The sequence below is a fragment of the Hemiscyllium ocellatum genome, chromosome 12 (genome assembly GCF_020745735.1).
Source record: "Hemiscyllium ocellatum isolate sHemOce1 chromosome 12, sHemOce1.pat.X.cur, whole genome shotgun sequence".
In the NCBI taxonomy this organism is placed as follows: Eukaryota; Metazoa; Chordata; class Chondrichthyes; order Orectolobiformes; family Hemiscylliidae; genus Hemiscyllium; species Hemiscyllium ocellatum.
The window spans coordinates 92232-98231 of NC_083412.1; positions in this window are offsets into that span (position 1 = coordinate 92232).

The following is a 6000-nucleotide window of genomic DNA, read 5'->3' on the forward strand; positions in this document are numbered from 1 at the left end:
GTCTTACGGTCTCTTTATTAATATTTGATCATATAAAATATAGGTAATAAGTTATTCTGGGACAGTATTTGGTAGAGCAGGAAGATTGTACCTTTTTCTGGGTCTGGAAAATTTAAGTTGCAGATATATCCATTCTTTGTGAGATGTGCCCTTCCTGTCAGATGTGGTAGATTAGGGAGAATTTCAATGATCCTGATGATGATGTCTGCACTATGTGTGGTTGCAAATCCTATCGATCGCGTAGATCTGTTGGAGTGACAGTTAAAGGCCGTGAGGGATTCACCGGAGCTAGGAAGATTGATCGGTGGCAGTTTCAGGCAGAAAAACTGCAGATACAATCAGGTAGATGGGTTAACTCCAGGAAAGATAGGAGAGGCAGGCAGGTAGTGCAGGTGTCTCCTCTCTCTATCCCACTCTCAAACAAGTATATTGCTTTGGAAAATGTAGGGGGTCACTGACACTCAGGGGAATGTGGCAGTTGCAGCCAAGTCACTGGTGCTGAGACAGGCTCTAACGTAATGTGAGGTATATCAAGTTCCACGCGATCTATCGTGATAGGGGGCTCTCTAGTCAGGTGCAAATCTACAGTTTCTGCAGCAGACAGTGAGACATCAGAATGGGGAGGTAGCTCCCTGGTGCCAGGGTAAAAGATGTCTCAGAGAGTGCAGAATATTATGAAAGGGGAGAATGACTTTGTGAAGGGACGCTGTTGTACATTGGTACCAATGACATAGGAGTAGAAAAATATGAGGTTCTGATGAGAGAATATGGGAAATTAGGCTGGACGGTAAAAGGTAGGTCCTCGGGGATAGTAATATCTGAATTACTCTCGGTGCCACATGCTAGTAAGAGTAGGAATAGGCGGATAGAGCAGATAAATGCGTGGTGAAGGATCTGGTGTAGGGAAGAAGAATTCGCATTTTTGTGTCATTGGATCTCTCGTTGATAGTATTCATCTACAAAAGAAGGATGGATCGTACCTGTGCTGGAAGGGAAGATTTGTCTGTGCTACTCGGGAGGCATTAAAACGGTGAGCAAGTTGGGGGTAAACCCAAAGTGAGTGTGAGGAAAGAGCTAAGTCTGAGGTTGATACAGTTCAGAAGTCAAACAGTCAAGGCAGTCAAGGGCAAGGCACAGAATGAGGTCGGATTAGCAATTACACTGCATTGGTTCAATACAAGAGACCCGACAGGTCAGGCAGATGGGCTCATAGCTCTGGGATGTTATAGCAATTACAGAGGCATCAGTCAGGGATGGATAGATTAGCATCTTAATGTTACAGGATATGTATGCTATAGCAAAGAGAGAAAGGGGGCAACAGAGCAGGGGGATGGTGTTTTTGATTAGGGATAACATTAGGGCTTCAGGCGGGCAGTTCTGGGAGTATATCCAGGGAACTGAGAAATTAGTCATTAGTCATCACCTTAATGGGATTGTACAATCGACACCCCACCACCCCCCAGCCCCCATACCCGCCTTCCCCAATAATCAACGAGGAATTGAGAAGCAAATTCCCAAGGAGATCATTGTTCTCTGTAAGAATAGGATGGTTGTATACAGGACTTGACGTTTTTTCCTTTGTACATTCACAGGATGAGGGTGTCACTGGCTGGGCCGGGGGATGGTGGGGTTGGGGAAATTAACAGTCAATCACATTGCTGTGGATCTGGAGTCACCTGTTACCCAGAACAGGTAAGGATGGCAGATTCCTTCCCTAAAGGACATTCGTGATCCAGGTGGGTTTTCCCAACAATTGATAATGGATTCATTATCGTCACTAGATTCCTAATTCCAGATTTTTATTGAATTCGCATTCCACTATCTGCCGTGTCTGGATTCAAACCCAGGTACCCCGATGGTTTTCTGGGTCTCTGGATTAACTGGATAGCGATCATATCACGAGGACCTCACTGCCTCTTCTCTTGGGAAATGAGGCAGGCTGAGTGACTGACGTATCAGTGGGGGAGCGCATCAGCACCAAAGATCCCACAGTATTGTGGCTCAGTGATGAGCACTGCTGCCTCCACACCAGGGACCTGGATTTGATTCCAGCCTTAGGATGTTCGTATGGAATTTGCACATTCTCCCAGTGTCTGCGTGGGTTTCCTCCCACAATCCAAAGATGTGCAGATTCGCTGCATTACCCATGGTAATGTTTCCATGGCATCCAGATGCAGTAGGTGAGGTGTTCGGATATGCAGTAACATCTCTGCCTGGTGTGAAAAGATCTTTTGGGGCATTGGACAGAGGTGAGGTGGGGAGGTGTGGGTGCATGTTTTACTGCTCCCGCGGTAGTAAGGGCGGGTGAAGGGTTGGTTGGTGGGGAGGCATAAACCTAACGAGGGCATCACGACAGAGAATGTTATCTGCGCAACACAGATAGGGCTGGGGAGGAAAGTATGATCCTGGTGGTGGGGTCTGACTAGGTAGCAGAAATGACAGAGATTATTGTGCTGCATGTGTACATTAGTGGGGTGGCAGGTGGGGACCAGGGGATTATATTCTTATTGTAGTTGGGAGGGGTGGTATAAAGGCGGAGATGCAGGAAGTTAAGGATATGCATTTGAGGCCATTGCTGATCAAGTGTGAGGGTAATTGTGGTCCTTGAAATAGGAAAACTTTCTAGGATATCCTGGATTGCAACTGCTTCTCTTAGGAGCAGATATGGCAGAGGCGGAGGAATTGGGAGTACAGGATCATGTTTTTACAGGAGTATACTCAAGGGTAATCAGGAGAGCAAAAAGAGAACATGAGATTGCTTCAGGAAATGGTTTAAGGAGAATCCAAAGAAATTCTGCAAATACATCACAGATAAAGGAATAACCATACAGAGAATAGGAACCCTTAATAATCAACAAGGCCATCTATGGAACAATAGGAGTTGGGAGATATACTATATAATTCTAGTATTTCATGTCGTTTTTTTCACTGGAGAAGGTTATGGAAACTAAAGAGTTCGGAGAAATAAACAGTGATAACTTTAAAAGTGTCCATGTTGCAGTGGAGGTAGTACTGGATGGCTCAAATCACATCAAGGTGGATAAATCCCTGGGTCCTGATCAGGTGTATTCCAGCAATTGTGGAAAGCTAGGGAAGTGATGGAAGTGCCCCTCCCTGAGGCATTTATATCATCGTTTGTTACAGATGAAGTACTGTAAGACGGGTGCCATTATTTTAAAAGGTGATAAGGAAAGGGCACGGAACAAGAGAACAGTGACCTTGAAGTCAGTGACTGGCAAGTTGTTGGAAGGGATGCGGAGGGACTGGACACACATCTATTTGGAAAGGCAAGGAATGAGTAGGGCTAATCAACATGGCTTTGTGCATGGGAAATTTTCTCCCTTCAACTTGGTTGACTTTTTTGAAAAAGTGACACGAAAATTGATTAAGACGGGCTGTGGACATTGTCTATATGGGCATTGAACAAGGTTCCACAAAGCAGACTGGTTATCAAGATTAGATAACATGGAATGCAGGGAGAACTAGCCATTTGGATACAAAACTGGCTTGTAGGTAGGAGACAGACGATGGTGTTGGAGGGTTGATTTCTGGACTGGAAGCCTGTGAGAAAAGGCGTGCTGCAGGAATGGATATTTGGATCCTTAAATAAATGACCTGGATGTGTATATATGAGGTAGGTTTACACAAAACAACAAAATGGTAGGTGAAATGGACATTGAAGAAGGTTAGTTCAAAGCACAACAGGACCTTGAACACATGGGCCATTGAAGCGAGGAATGGCAGATGGAGTTCAATTTAAACAAATGTGAGACCACTGCATTTTGGAAATGAAAATCAGCGCAGGACTTAATGCACTTGATGGGAAGGTCCTGGGGAGTGTTGCTGATCAAAGAGACCTTGAAGTGCAGGTTCATTTTTCCTTGAAAGTAGAGTGGCAGGTCAGCAGGGTAGTGAAGTTGGTGTTTGGTATGCTTATATATATTGTTCAATGCATTGAGTACAGAAGCTGCGATGTCATATTTTGGCTGGACAGGACATTAATTAAGCCATTTCATTAATTCTATTTTCAGTTCGAATTTCCCTGTTCTGGGAAATATGGTTGTGATTTTTGAAATGGTTCAGGCAATGTTTACAAAGACTTTGCTAGGGTTGGAGGATTTGGGCTACATGGAGAGGCTGAATAGGCTGGGGCTATTTTCACTGGATAGTCAATGACTGAGAGGTGACTTTTGGGAGATTTATAAAATCGGAAGGAGCATGGAGACGGTGACCAGCTGGGGTCTTTTTTTCTCCAGGTTAGGTGAGTCCAAATCAAGGCCACGTGGGTTTAAGTTGAGAGGGCAAAGATTTAAAAGGGAACAAAGGGGCAACGTTTTCAAGCTGAGTGTGGTATGTGGATGTGATGAGCTGCCAAATGAAGTAATGGAGGCTGATAGAATTACAACATTTAAAAGGCATCCGATTGGGTACATGCATCGGAAGGGTTTTGAGGAATTCAGACCAATAGCTGGCAAATGGGACTCCATTAGTTTAGGATTCCTCGTTGACATGCATGAATTGGACTATTGTTTCTATGCTGTGCATCTCAGCACAGATGATTGTCCTTGGATCTGAGAAGGTTGAGCAGTGATTTCGACCATGTGTAGATTTGTTTCCAAGATATTTAATTTGAAAAGAGTGGGGAATTGTTAACAATGTCACAATTTTATGAACTACTTTTCGTTAATTGGCAAATAATGCAAGATGAATATTTGTCTTATATTTTAGTCAGTTCATTCAGATCATCTTGAACAGTCTGAACAACAGGTGGACACAGATTCCGCAGGTATTCTCAAACAGATTTGCAATTTTACTTCTTAGGGAAAGACTTAGGAGGCGGTGGGCAAATGGGAGAAGACTTGGGACAGATTTGCAGCATCTCCGGAGGGACAGAGAACAGCCTCAATGGGCTGAATAGCCCCCAGCCCCTGAGATCTGTGATACTGCCCATTTACTGTGAATGATGACGCTCATCCCAGGGCAGAGAGAGGTTGAAGCCCTTCAGTCTCATCACAATGGGGCCTGGCTGATTGATGGCAGCGCACCAACCAATAGGAGGTGAGTTGATGTGGTCCTCCAGCCAATGGGAATGAATAAGAGGCGGGGCCAGCAAGACGACACATGACCATGAGCTGTGCAGGAGCAGTGTCACGTGAGGGGGGATTTAGTGAGTGGGAGAGAGGCTGCTGGACCTGAATTACAAACTCCTGGTAAATGAAAGCCAAAAGAACTGTGGATGTTGTAAATCAGAAACAACAACCAGGACGCTCGTGAAAATGTCAGCAGGCCTAACAGCATCTGTGAAGAGAAACCAGAGTTAATGTTTCAGATCCGGTGACTCTTCCTCAGAACCGATGTTACTGAGAAAAAAAGTCAGTTTATATGCAGAAGGTAGGATGGGGAGAGGATGTTAGGAGTAAAGGATGGGTGGGGATAGAGCAAGAAGAACAGTTGTATAACGGAGTAGATATCTATCTGGCTGGGAGGGTGGATAGCTGTTCATGACGACTGTTAGTGGCTAACCATCGCTAATGTGTAATGACAGGCTGTGAGAACAAGGCCTGGTTTGTGGGGTAGGGGGGCTAGGACATGAGGTTGTTAACCTATGATTTGCCTCTAGCTGCCTCCATTGTAAGCTGTACTCCACATACATCACTCCACGATTGGAGCTGAAGAGGACTCAAGTCTCTGAAATATACTCCATAACCCCCTCTGTCCTCCTTCAATTTGTATTTTAAAATATATCTGTTTAATCAATGTTTCCATTATTCGTGAAGCATTTTAGGAGATTTGTCAATGTGAAAGGCTGCGTACAATGTAGGTAGTGGTTGATATTGTCTGACCTTTGGAGAAACAGGAATGAACCCTCTCTCTCGTACCTGATGAACAGCAGCCAAAACAGAGAATGACCCTCGGATGATTGATTTCAGCGCAGGCCAATAGGAGACAGAGGATGGGACAGAGGAAAAGGCAATGCCAGTTTGTCCTCCAAACTATCAG